This window comes from Hemicordylus capensis, chromosome 11 (genome assembly GCF_027244095.1).
Source record: "Hemicordylus capensis ecotype Gifberg chromosome 11, rHemCap1.1.pri, whole genome shotgun sequence".
Lineage (NCBI taxonomy): Eukaryota > Metazoa > Chordata > Lepidosauria > Squamata > Cordylidae > Hemicordylus > Hemicordylus capensis.
Window position 1 is genome coordinate 14,257,653 of NC_069667.1, and position 12,557 is coordinate 14,270,209.

General features: G+C 52.3%; 1 long non-coding RNA gene across 4 annotated transcripts; it reads right to left on the reverse strand.

The window, feature by feature from the left end:
• Nucleotides 1–1,651: 1,651 nt before the first annotated feature.
• Nucleotides 1,652–12,347, reverse strand: LOC128335523 (uncharacterized). Of its 4 annotated transcripts, none has more exons than XR_008311645.1 (5): nucleotides 11,162–12,347; nucleotides 10,051–10,987; nucleotides 5,342–9,887; nucleotides 3,218–5,178; nucleotides 1,652–2,928 (listed from the first exon to the last, which is right to left on the reverse strand). It is a non-coding gene; the product is annotated as an uncharacterized LOC128335523 (long non-coding RNA). The 4 variants fall into 4 exon arrangements; XR_008311646.1 differs by having other exon boundaries at nucleotides 10,051–10,256; nucleotides 10,855–12,347; XR_008311647.1 differs by having other exon boundaries at nucleotides 10,051–11,350; nucleotides 12,244–12,338.
• Between the last annotated feature and the right edge of the window lie 210 nt (nucleotides 12,348–12,557).

The following is a 12,557-nucleotide window of genomic DNA, read 5'->3' on the forward strand; positions in this document are numbered from 1 at the left end:
TGTGGTGATGGCCACCAGCTTGGATGGCCTTAAAAGCTTCAACAGATTCCTGGAGGACAAGTCTATCAATGGCTACAAGTCTGGATGGCTATAGGCCACCTCCAGCCTCAGAGACAAGATCCCTCTCAATATCAGATACAAAGAAACAACAGCAGGAAAGGGTACGCCCTCACCTCTTACTTGTGGGCTCCCCAGAGGCATCTGGTGGGCCACTGTGTGAAACAGGATGTTGGACTGGATGGGCCAAGTTGTGCCTAATCCAGCAGGGCTGTCCTTATGTACCCTGACTGGCAGCAACCCTCCAGGGTTCCAGGCAGGGGTCTTTCCCAGCTCTACCTGAAGATGCTGCCAGGGAGTGAGCCTGGTTCTTAAACTGGGGTTCTTGGATGCTGATGAATTACTACTTTGTACTCCCAAAAACATGTAGGGACGCCCATCTGAGAAGTCCTGGAGCATGGTCAACAAGAAAACAGCACATGGAGTGATGGGGGTGAATAGGGTTGCCAATACAGAGGCTCTTCCTGAACCACTGCCACCCCCCCCCTCCGCGCAATATTTAGCACAAGCCATGAAAATCTCAAGGGTTGCCTTCAAGTTATCTGGAGATAGAGGTCAGTTCCTGGAAACTCCAGGGCAGGTCTGGAAGGTGGCAACCCCAGCGACAAAGATTTTACTTGTGGGGATATGGAGTGATAAGAGACAGGTATAACTAGACCTTGGCCCTCAAAGCATGGCAGAGTATGCCTTGAAGAAGGCCCACAGTTACTGCATCTATGAGAAGCACCTTGTGTGGCTGGGAGGTCAATTGCCTTTGAGACTTTGGAAAGAGAGCACTGTAGACATTTCCCACAAAGATGACAGGAGAAACGGGCCTGCCCTACTGCTTGGCGTGTTACTCTTTCAAAATTCCACCCAGTGGCACTCTGACCCTGGACTCTGAGGCTAGACACCAGGGCTTCCACCCACCCCGGGGGCCCCCAAATCCTCTTGAGTCTGTCCTGGGTGGAGAGGTTGCCACTGGCCCCTACTACGAATGTGATTGTGGCCTGTGCCAGGTGCTTTAGAGACAGAAGAATGTGGGAAGCATTATGTGGGATGGGAATACCTTGAGTGTTCAACTGTTTCTGCTCATGCATAAATATACCTGTTTTATATTCTTGTTGGTTCAGTTGCTGTTTGTACCCTCAACCCACATGTTAAAAATAGCGTGTGTGGGGTGAGTGATGCTTAACGTGCAGGAGTGGAAGAGAGGCAAAGGCCTTTAGGTCCAGGCTGCAAAGAGAGCTAAAAATGGAGGAAGAGATATAATTATATGGTCCAGTCTATTCCTCTTGTGCTCTGGGCAAACTAGGACTGAACTTGTTTGACCAAAATCATTCATTTAACCCAATTTAACCATTAGGTGGGGGAGAGGTCTCTTTCCTAACAGTCTGCAATTCATGACATCAGTGGCCATTTTTCAAAATGTCCTTTGTTTCCAAGAAAGTGTCTCTCACTCCAGACCCTCTTCGCCTTTATTTCATGAGCATCTGTTCTTCATGAAGCAGGATCTCGGCCTCAGTTTCTCCAGCAAGAGCTGCACCAACTCTAGCCCAGGACAACAGTACTTTTGAATGCCACAACTCTTCCAACAAACTATGGCAATCTTCGATTCTAGCAGACAATACTGACAGCTTTTTATTTAGCATATTTGGTTATGACCACCCAAAACTCATGTCTCTGGGCCATTTACAAAAAAACACAGGTTAAAACAACTTGAAATAAGAATCAGTTCTGGGTGCTTGAAAGAAATACCATCTTCAGCATCCTATAAGCCTGTCAGTAAACAAAGCTACATAAAGACAATATTGATCTTTATTTCTACTTCAAATCGCCCAAGCACCCATCTTTGCATCAAAGGGGGAATAGTCTGTAAGATCCTAGCAGGAAGAGACCCGGAGCCATGGAAGAGCTAAATGAGGGACTGGTGGATGTGTTCTGGCCTTTCAGACTTTCAGTAGCAAAGTGCTTTTTCTCACCATTCCCATATGCTGCTTTGAATATTATTTTAATACACTAGTTGGTCTAGAATATCTAATCTACTTTGAAAATGCTTGATTTTATTTCCTATTAGCCTTCCTAATTAAGTTAATAGAGCTGTATTTCTTATATTATACTATACTTGTTTAATCTTTTTAGATTTTATCCTAATCTTTTAGATGTTATCCTACTTATATTATACTACACTTGTTTATTCTTTTTAGGTTTGATCCTATCCTTTTAGAGGTTATCCTATGCAACAGCTATTTTTGTTTTAGTTTTTAACATATTTTAAGTTTGTATTTAAACAATATTGCAAGCAGCAAACAGAAATAATGGGGGGCAGAGAAGCCATCTAGGATAAAACCCTGGACACACCCAAGGCCAGTGGCTCTCCAGTCATCTCAGTGGCTGCTCTGAGCAATCTGAAGCAGAGATATCAAGCCAGGAATGAAGAAAACCACACTCCAAGTACCTTGGGGATTTCTCAGAGCAGGAAGTAGCCGAGACACAGGGTCAGGCATGAAGACTGAACTGCCAGAAAACTGCCCCTCAAGCATGCCACTCTTTCGAGACCCCCACCAGCTGACAGGCTAAGCAGCTTCATGGGGCTGTGCCAATATTTAGACGCCATCAAAAATTGAAGTCCTTTGGAGACAGTCACCATCTTGGGTTGAAACAGGCTCACAGCAATGTGGGGATATTTCTATGTGATAGAATTGCTACTCAGTCATGAAGGAGGCAGTCAGCTCCGAGGATGGGAACCTGCCTGTTTCTTCTCTCCTGCTTCTTGTTATCCGGTCTTTTACTCCCACTTCTCCAGTTAGTCTTCAGGGCTCCTGTTGGGACTTTCTGGTGTTCTTTCTCCTTGTTCTGCAATTGTTCCTTCAATCTTTCTCGTGTTCTCTTCTAAAACACGGAGAACCAAAAAGATTCAGAATCTTTATCCTCCTTATCCTTACCCACTTCTGTTCCTTTCTGCCTACCCAATGTGCCTAAGCCCAGATTTCCACACTTTGTTTAGAAGACAAAGGGGAGAAAAAAAAATAAAGATAAAAGTTTGTTCTTTACTCTTTTCTCTATTAAGAAGGCCATGTTGAGGAAAATCTATGTTCAGCCAAGAGCCCAAGCCAAAGGGAATGAGACCACAAAGCCTGAGGTTTCAGGAAACATCTCCATGTCTGATCAGTCCACTCACCATGTGCTTTCAGCCAACAGAGCGTGCTCAGCATATCACGCGGCTTAAAGAGGTCAGAAACGCCGCACTTCAACTGCCGCACCACGCCAGGCCAAAGGTACCACTTCATCACCATTCAGAAAAAGAAGAGCAAAATAACGAAGCCAGAATTGAAGCTCCCCGAGACATTTAAATGTAATTAACATGCAAAGAAAAAAATGTAAAATCCCAAAAGAAAAAGTGATACCCAAAGCCCACTGTATGGCCACTAAGAAAGACAGTGCAAAGACGTGAAGTCCAGCACGAGAAAGCCACACCTCAGCTGAAATAGGGGCTGCTCCTTGTACGGCCCCTATAAAGGGCCACGTTCTCACTATTTGTATGGCACCCCAGTGCAGAGACATGAAGTCCAGCACGAGAAACACGCTCCCCAGCCAAATCAGGGCTTCTCCAGCATACAGACACTTCCCACAGTTGTAGGGCTCCCCAGTGCAGAGACATGAAGTCCAGCACGAGAAAGCCGCAGCCCAGTTCAAGAAAGGGCCACTGAGCGTATGGACACCGAGTCCATCCTGTCATGTCCACGCCCCTCCCAAACCCGAGGCTACTCAGGGCAGGGACACCCGAAGCCTCCCAAAGCAGCCAGGCTCCAGGTCAATCAGCCTCTCCTCAGGGAGACAGAGCAGAGAGAAAGCCAGCAAGGAGGCCCTCCAGCTGGTCGAAGCGGAATCTCCCCCTTCTTCCTTCTGTGAAGCTGCTTGAGAGCCCCTCTTCTCCGCCTCCTTCTTCCCTGCTGTTCAGGTCTCCTCCTGGTGCTGCTTCTTTTTCGCCAGCCTGTGGCACTTCTTCCTTCTGCCCTTTCTCTCCCTTGCCTCCTAAGGCAAGAGATCAGCTTCTCGCAGCTCTTGACTCTTTTCCCTCTTTCGAAGGCCTTCTTGAGGACCAGCGCTGCTCATGCAAGAGCCCCAGCCAAGGAGCATGAGCACACCAAGCGTCAGGCGTGTGCCTTCAGCCGGCAGAGGCGGCTGCTGCTGCTGCTGCTGCTTGAAGAGGTCAGGGAGGCCACACTTCTACCGTCCGTCCCGAGCTTCCTCCGCGGGCAGGGCGGAGTTGCCAGCTCAACCCCACGCAGAGCATGGAGGGCAAAGTCAGGCAGCAAGGATTGGAGAGAGCCACCCCCTGGCCAATTGAGGGGCTTCTCAGAGCAAAGACGTGAAGCTCGTGGCGAGAGGAAGCAACACCCCCAGCCCTCACTGGGGCGGCTCAATGCAGAGACGTAAGGCCTGGCAGCACAAAGCAACGCTCCCAGCCCCAGCCCGGGGCGGCTCAGCGCACATACCCGAAGGCTCGGCGCGAGAGAAAGCAACACCCCCAAGCTGAGCCCAGCCAGGGGCAGGCTCAGCGCACATGGCATCAAGCTCGGCGTGAGAAAGCTAACGCCCCCAGCCCCGACCAGGGGCGGCTCAGCGCACATACCTCTAAGGCTCGGCGCGAGGAAGCAACACCCCCAGGCCAGCCTACCCAGGGGCAGCTCAGCGCACATACATAAAGCAGTGGCGCGAAAAAGCAATACCCCCAGTCCCATCCAGGGGCGGCTCAGCACACATACTTCAGGTCCAGCATGAGCAAGCCACCTCCCACCCAATTGCAAGGGACTCGGTGCAGAGAGATTCAGGGCGGCCTGAGAAGGCCGCACTCCCACCCCTTTCAGGGCTCCTGAGTGCAAAGACATGAAGTCCAGCACGAGGGATGCCACGCTGCAGGTCCAGCAGCCCCACGCAGAGTGATCAGTGGCCGAGAGAGAGAGAGAGAGAGAAACAAAGCCGTCCGCCTGGTGGAAGCACAGCCTGCCCGTTTCTTCTGCAAAGCTTCTGGAGAGCCGGTCTCCTCCTGCTTCTTTTCACGTCTCCTCTGGCGCCTTCCTGCTTGCTTCTCTTCCTCCTTCTGCACCTCTTTCTTCTGTCCTTGCTCCCCATTGCCTTCTAAGGAAAGAAAAAGAGCTTGGTCAGTTTCCAGAGCTTGAGACTTTCCCCTCTTTAGAAGGGCTTCTTGAGGACCCTGGAGCCCTGTCCATCCAAGAGCCCAAGCCAAGGAGGAGGAGACCTCAAAGCGCAAGGCTTCGGGCCGCGTCTCCCGGCCACTCACCGTGTGCCTTCTTCAGCCAGCCAGCAGGGCCCGCTCGGCACACCACGCTGCTTGAAGAGGTCACGGATGCCGCACTTCCACCGTCCCTGGCTTTCTCCGTGGGCAGGGCGCACCAAGCTGAAGACTAGGGACCGGGCAGTTGGGAGATGCCAACTCGCCACCACTCACAAGATGAAGGGCAAAGTCACGCAGTGAGGAACGGCACCCTGCAGATAAATGAGCAGCCACGCAGCATACAGACACTCCGGCTCGTCGAGAAGGCCAGGCTCCCACCATTTTCGGGGCTCCCCAGTGCCAGGACGTGAAGTCCAGCATGAGAAAGCCGCTCCTCAGCCAAATCGGGGTTCCCCGGTATACAGCCACTACGATGGCCATACTCTTACAATTGCGGGGCTCCCCAGTGCAAAGACATGAAGTCCAGCACGAGAAAGACACACCTCAGCTGAAACAGGGGTTCCCTAGTTTACTAGGACCGGGGAGACTGGAGTCCAAATCCCCATTCAACCATGATACTAGCCGGGTGACTCTGGGCCAGTCGCTTCTCTCTCAGCCTAACCTACTTCACAGGGTTGTTGTGAGGAAAAAGTCAAGTATGTGGTACACTGCTTTGGGCTCCTCGGAAGAAGAGCGGGCTAGAGATAGGGCTCCCCAGTGCAAAGACGTGAAGTCCAGCACGAGAAAGCCACACCTCAGCTGAAATGGGGGCTGCTCCATGTACGGCCCCTACGAGGGCCACACTCTCACTATTTTTATGGCACCCCAGTGCAGAGACGTGAAGTCCAGCACGAGAAAGCCACTTCCCCAGCCTAATCCGGGCTTCTCCAGCATACAGACACTTCCCACAGTTGTAGGGCTCACCAGTGCAGAGACATGAAGTCCAGCACGAGAAAAACACACCTCAGCTGAAATAGGGGCTGCTCCTTGTACGGCCCCTATAAAGGGCCACGTTCTCACTATTTGTATGGCACCCCAGTGCAGAGACATGAAGTCCAGCACGAGAAACACGCTCCCCAGCCAAATCAGGGCTTCTCCAGCATACAGACACTTCCCACAGTTGTAGGGCTCCCCAGTGCAGAGGCATGAAGTCCAGCACGAGAAAGACACACCTCAGCTGAAATAGGGGCTGCTCCTTGTACAGCCCCTATAAAGGGCCACGTTCTCACTATTTGTATGGCACCCCAGTGCAGAGACATGAAGTCCAGCACGAGAAACACGCTCCCCAGCCAAATCAGGGCTTCTCCAGCATACAGACACTTCCCACAGTTGTAGGGCTCCCCAGTGCAGAGGCATGAAGTCCAGCACGAGAAAGACACACCTCAGCTGAAATAGGGGCTGCTCCTTGTACGGCCCCTATAAAGGGCCACGTTCTCACTATTTGTATGGCACCCCAGTGCAGAGACATGAAGTCCAGCACGAGAAACACGCTCCCCAGCCAAATCAGGGCTTCTCCAGCATACAGACACTTCCCACAGTTGTAGGGCTCCCCAGTGCAGAGGCATGAAGTCCAGCACGAGAAAGACACACCTCAGCTGAATTAGGGGCTGCTCCTTGTACGGCCCCTATAAAGGGCCACGTTCTCACTATTTGTATGGCACCCCAGTGCAGAGACATGAAGTCCAGCACGAGAAACACGCTCCCCAGCCAAATCAGGGCTTCTCCAGCATACAGACACTTCCCACAGTTGTAGGGCTCCCCAGTGCAGAGGCATGAAGTCCAGCACGAGAAAGACACACCTCAGCTGAAATAGGGGCTGCTCCTTGTACGGCCCCTATAAAGGGCCACGTTCTCACTATTTGTATGGCACCCCAGTGCAGAGACATGAAGTCCAGCACGAGAAACACGCTCCCCAGCCAAATCAGGGCTTCTCCAGCATACAGACACTTCCCACAGTTGTAGGGCTCCCCAGTGCAGAGGCATGAAGTCCAGCACGAGAAAGACACACCTCAGCTGAAATAGGGGCTGCTCCTTGTACGGCCCCTATAAAGGGCCACGTTCTCACTATTTGTATGGCACCCCAGTGCAGAGACATGAAGTCCAGCACGAGAAACACGCTCCCCAGCCAAATCAGGGCTTCTCCAGCATACAGACACTTCCCACAGTTGTAGGGCTCCCCAGTGCAGAGGCATGAAGTCCAGCACGAGAAAGACACACCTCAGCTGAAATAGGGGCTGCTCCTTGTACGGCCCCTATAAAGGGCCACGTTCTCACTATTTGTATGGCACCCCAGTGCAGAGACATGAAGTCCAGCACAAGAAAGACACACCTCAGCTGAAATAGGGGCTGCTCCTTGTACGGCCCCTATAAAGGGCCACGTTCTCACTATTTGTATGGCACCCCAGTGCAGAGACATGAAGTCCAGCACGAGAAACACGCTCCCCAGCCAAATCAGGGCTTCTCCAGCATACAGACACTTCCCACAGTTGTAGGGCTCCCCAGTGCAGAGGCATGAAGTCCAGCACGAGAAAGACACACCTCAGCTGAAATAGGGGCTGCTCCTTGTACGGCCCCTATAAAGGGCCACGTTCTCACTATTTGTATGGCACCCCAGTGCAGAGACATGAAGTCCAGCACGAGAAACACGCTCCCCAGCCAAATCAGGGCTTCTCCAGCATACAGACACTTCCCACAGTTGTAGGGCTCCCCAGTGCAGAGGCATGAAGTCCAGCACGAGAAAGACACACCTCAGCTGAAATAGGGGCTGCTCCTTGTACGGCCCCTATAAAGGGCCACGTTCTCACTATTTGTATGGCACCCCAGTGCAGAGACGTGAAGTCCAGCACGAGAAACACGCTCCCCAGCCAAATCAGGGCTTCTCCAGCATACAGACACTTCCCACAGTTGTAGGGCTCCCCAGTGCAGAGACATGAAGTCCAGCACGAGAAAGACACACCTCAGCTGAAATACGGGCTGCTCCTTGTACGGCCCCTATAAAGGGCCACGTTCTCACTATTTGTAGGGCTCCCCAGTGCAGAGACATGAAGTCCAGCACGAGAAACACGCTCCCCAGCCAAATCAGGGCTTCTCCAGCATACAGACACTTCCCACAGTTGTAGGGCTCCCCAGTGCAGAGACATGAAGTCCAGCACGAGAAAGCCGCAGCCCAGTTCAAGAAAGGGCCACTGAGCGTATGGACACCGAGTCCATCCTGTCATGTCCACGCCCCTCCCAAACCCGAGGCTACTCAGGGCAGGGACACCCGAAGCCTCCCAAAGCAGCCAGGCTCCAGGTCAATCAGCCTCTCCTCAGGGAGACAGAGCAGAGAGAAAGCCAGCAAGGAGGCCCTCCAGCTGGTCGAAGCGGAATCTCCCCCTTCTTCCTTCTGTGAAGCTGCTTGAGAGCCCCTCTTCTCCGCCTCCTTCTTCCCTGCTGTTCAGGTCTCCTCCTGGTGCTGCTTCTTTTTCGCCAGCCTGTGGCACTTCTTCCTTCTGCCCTTTCTCTCCCTTGCCTCCTAAGGCAAGAGATCAGCTTCTCGCAGCTCTTGACTCTTTTCCCTCTTTCGAAGGCCTTCTTGAGGACCAGCGCTGCTCATGCAAGAGCCCCAGCCAAGGAGCATGAGCACACCAAGCGTCAGGCGTGTGCCTTCAGCCGGCAGAGGCGGCTGCTGCTGCTGCTGCTTGAAGAGGTCAGGGAGGCCACACTTCTACCGTCCGTCCCGAGCTTCCTCCGCGGGCAGGGCGGAGTTGCCAGCTCAACCCCACGCAGAGCATGGAGGGCAAAGTCAGGCAGCAAGGATTGGAGAGAGCCACCCCCTGGCCAATTGAGGGGCTTCTCAGAGCAAAGACGTGAAGCTCGTGGCGAGAGGAAGCAACACCCCCAGCCCTCACTGGGGCGGCTCAGTGCAGAGACGTAAGGCCTGGCAGCACAAAGCAACGCTCCCAGCCCGGGGCGGCTCAGCGCACATACCCGAAGGCTCGGCGCGAGAGAAAGCAACACCCCCAAGCTGAGCCCAGCCAGGGGCAGGCTCAGCGCACATGGCATCAAGCTCGGTGTGAGAAAGCTAACGCCCCCAGCCCCGACCAGGGGCGGCTCAGCGCACATACCTCTAAGGCTCGGCGCGAGGAAGCAACACCCCCAGGCCAGCCTACCCAGGGGCAGCTCAGCGCACATACATAAAGCAGTGGCGCGAAAAAGCAATACCCCCAGTCCCATCCAGGGGCGGCTCAGCACACATACTTCAGGTCCAGCATGAGCAAGCCACCTCCCACCCAATTGCAAGGGACTCGGTGCAGAGAGATTCAGGGCGGCCTGAGAAGGCCGCACTCCCACCCCTTTCAGGGCTCCTGAGTGCAAAGACATGAAGTCCAGCACGAGGGATGCCACGCTGCAGGTCCAGCAGCCCCACGCAGAGTGATCAGTGGCCGAGAGAGAGAGAGAGAGAGAAACAAAGCCGTCCGCCTGGTGGAAGCACAGCCTGCCCGTTTCTTCTGCAAAGCTTCTGGAGAGCCGGTCTCCTCCTGCTTCTTTTCACGTCTCCTCTGGCGCCTTCCTGCTTGCTTCTCTTCCTCCTTCTGCACCTCTTTCTTCTGTTCTTGCTCCCCATTGCCTTCTAAAGAAAGAAAAAGAGCTTGGTCAGTTTCCAGAGCTTGAGACTTTCCCCTCTTTAGAAGGGCTTCTTGAGGACCCTGGAGCCCTGTCCATCCAAGAGCCCAAGCCAAGGAGGAGGAGACCTCAAAGCGCAAGGCTTCGGGCCGCGTCTCCCGGCCACTCACCGTGTGCCTTCTTCAGCCAGCCAGCAGGGCCCGCTCGGCACACCACGCTGCTTGAAGAGGTCACGGATGCCGCACTTCCACCGTCCCTGGCTTTCTCCGTGGGCAGGGCGCACCAAGCTGAAGACTAGGGACCGGGCAGTTGGGAGATGCCAACTCGCCACCACTCACAAGATGAAGGGCAAAGTCACGCAGTGAGGAACGGCACCCTGCAGATAAATGAGCAGCCACGCAGCATACAGACACTCCGGCTCGTCGAGAAGGCCAGGCTCCCACCATTTTCGGGGCTCCCCAGTGCCAGGACGTGAAGTCCAGCACGTCAAATCGGCACCACAGCCAAATCAGGGGTTCCCTAGTTTACTAGGACTGGGGAGACTCGAGTCCAAATCCCCATTCAACCATACTAGCTGGGTGACTCTGGGCCAGTCGCTTCTCTCTCAGCCTAACCTACTTTACAGGGTTGTTGTGAGGAAAATATCAAGTCTGTGGTACACCGCTTTGGGCTCCTCAGAAGAAGAGAGGGCTAGAAATGTAAAAATAAGAATAAAAAAATAGGCCACGCTCCCACAATTGTAGGGCTCCCCAGGGCCGAGACGTGAAGTCCTGCAGTAGATAGCCACACTCCAGCCCTGTTAGGGGCTTCCGCATGCATGGCCACTAAGTTCATGTTCCCACATTTTCAGAGGTTCTTAAGTGCATGTACATTGGGTCCAGCACAAGCAAGCCAGGCTCCAGGAACTCAAGAGTGATACATGGCAGAGAGGAAGTCAGCAATTTAGCCTTCCAGTTTGTTGAAGAATAACCTACCTGATTCTTATGTCATGCATCTTTAAAAACAATCCCTCCTCCTACTTCTTCCCTTTTGTTTCCTCTTGTTTCTCCTTTCTCCTTGTTTTTCTTCCTCCTTCTGTACTGCTTTATTTTTTCTCCCCTTTTCCTCCTAAACAAAAGAAAAATCTTCATAAGTTATCAGACCTTTACTTTTTACTTTCTTTTCAATGGTTTATTGAAGACCATCTCTGTTCATCAAGGAGCCCAAGCCACGAATGAGACACTGAGACCTGTTTGGACAGAGCAGTATATAACTGTCATAAATAAAGTAGGAGAACCAAACCTCAAATCTTAAGCCTTCAGGACTTGTTCCCTTGCCTCATCACCATGTCCCTTCAGTCAGCCAAGCCTGGTCAGCACACCACGCTGCTTGAAGAGGTCAAGGATGCTGCATTTCCACTATCCTTGCTTCCTCCATGTGCAGGGCAGACCAAGCTGATCATCTGTGCAAGTCGGATATGCCATTTCACCACTATTCAGAGCATGAAAAGTAAGGTTACACAGAAAGGTTTGGACATCAACACCCACCAGCTAAATGAGGGGATTCTTAGAACAAAAGTGTAAAATCTAGGAGAAAGGCACACTGCTACTTAATGAGGCCATGTAGAACAATGAGACACAGTCTAGAACAAGAAAGCTATTCAGGCTTTTATTATGGATACGCTTTTTCATTATTTCCATATGCTACTTTGAATATTATTTTAATACACTAGTTGTTCTAAAATACCTAACCTGCTTTTAGAATGCTTCACACTTTTCTGTTAACTTTCCCTGTTATATTAATGACCTATATTTCTTTTATTATACTGCACTAGCTCACTGTTTTTTAGATTTTATCCTATTCAAGATTTTATTCTCTGCTTATTTGATTTTATCCTATTTAAAGCCTATTTTAGTTTTACTTTTTACAAATATTATAAGTTTGTATTTAAACAATACTCCAAGCAGCAGATAGAGATAATGGGAGTGGGAAGCCATCCATAATAAAACCCTGGAAGCACCCAAGGCCAGCCACAGAATTGCTATTAAAGATAGCTCTTTAAAGGAGCCACCACCGTTCAGACAAAGGAGCCTCCTCACAGGGTTGGGGGTACATTTACAGGCTACCACGTTGCCACTGAAGCACCAAGGTGCTCTTTTGAGGCAGCCCCTATTTCCCAGGGGAAGTTGCCTCTCAGGGCTGTGTGGGGAGCTCTAGAAAACCTCACAACAACCCCCCTTCCAGCATGCGCGACTCTCGTGGGGCTCCTTGCTCGTTCTCTCGGGGCTGCTTCGCGAGGCTGAAACGAGAGTGAGAAAAGGGAAACAAGCCACTGAGTGTGGTGAGGCACAATACATTGCAACGGAGGAGCCTTGGGCTAGTACCCCGCCTTGGCTTTCCACCCCTGGCGGCGTCCCTGCTCGCGCCCTGAGGCGACGCTGCGGCCCTCTCCCCCGATCCTCCCGCCCCTTCAGGCGCCTAAATTCAAAATGCGAGGAGACAAGCAGAAACTGTCAAGTTGCCTGGGCGGAGCCAGCAGCCAGCCAATCAACGACCGCGACCAAAGTTTGCGCGCGGAGACTAGACAGAGCTGTCAAAGAAAAAAGAGGGCTGCGGAGGGGAAATGGGTGGGGGGAGGGGAATGCCCAACCCTAATGGCCCTTCCCGCCTTTATCCCCCCCCCCCCCGACACAAACTG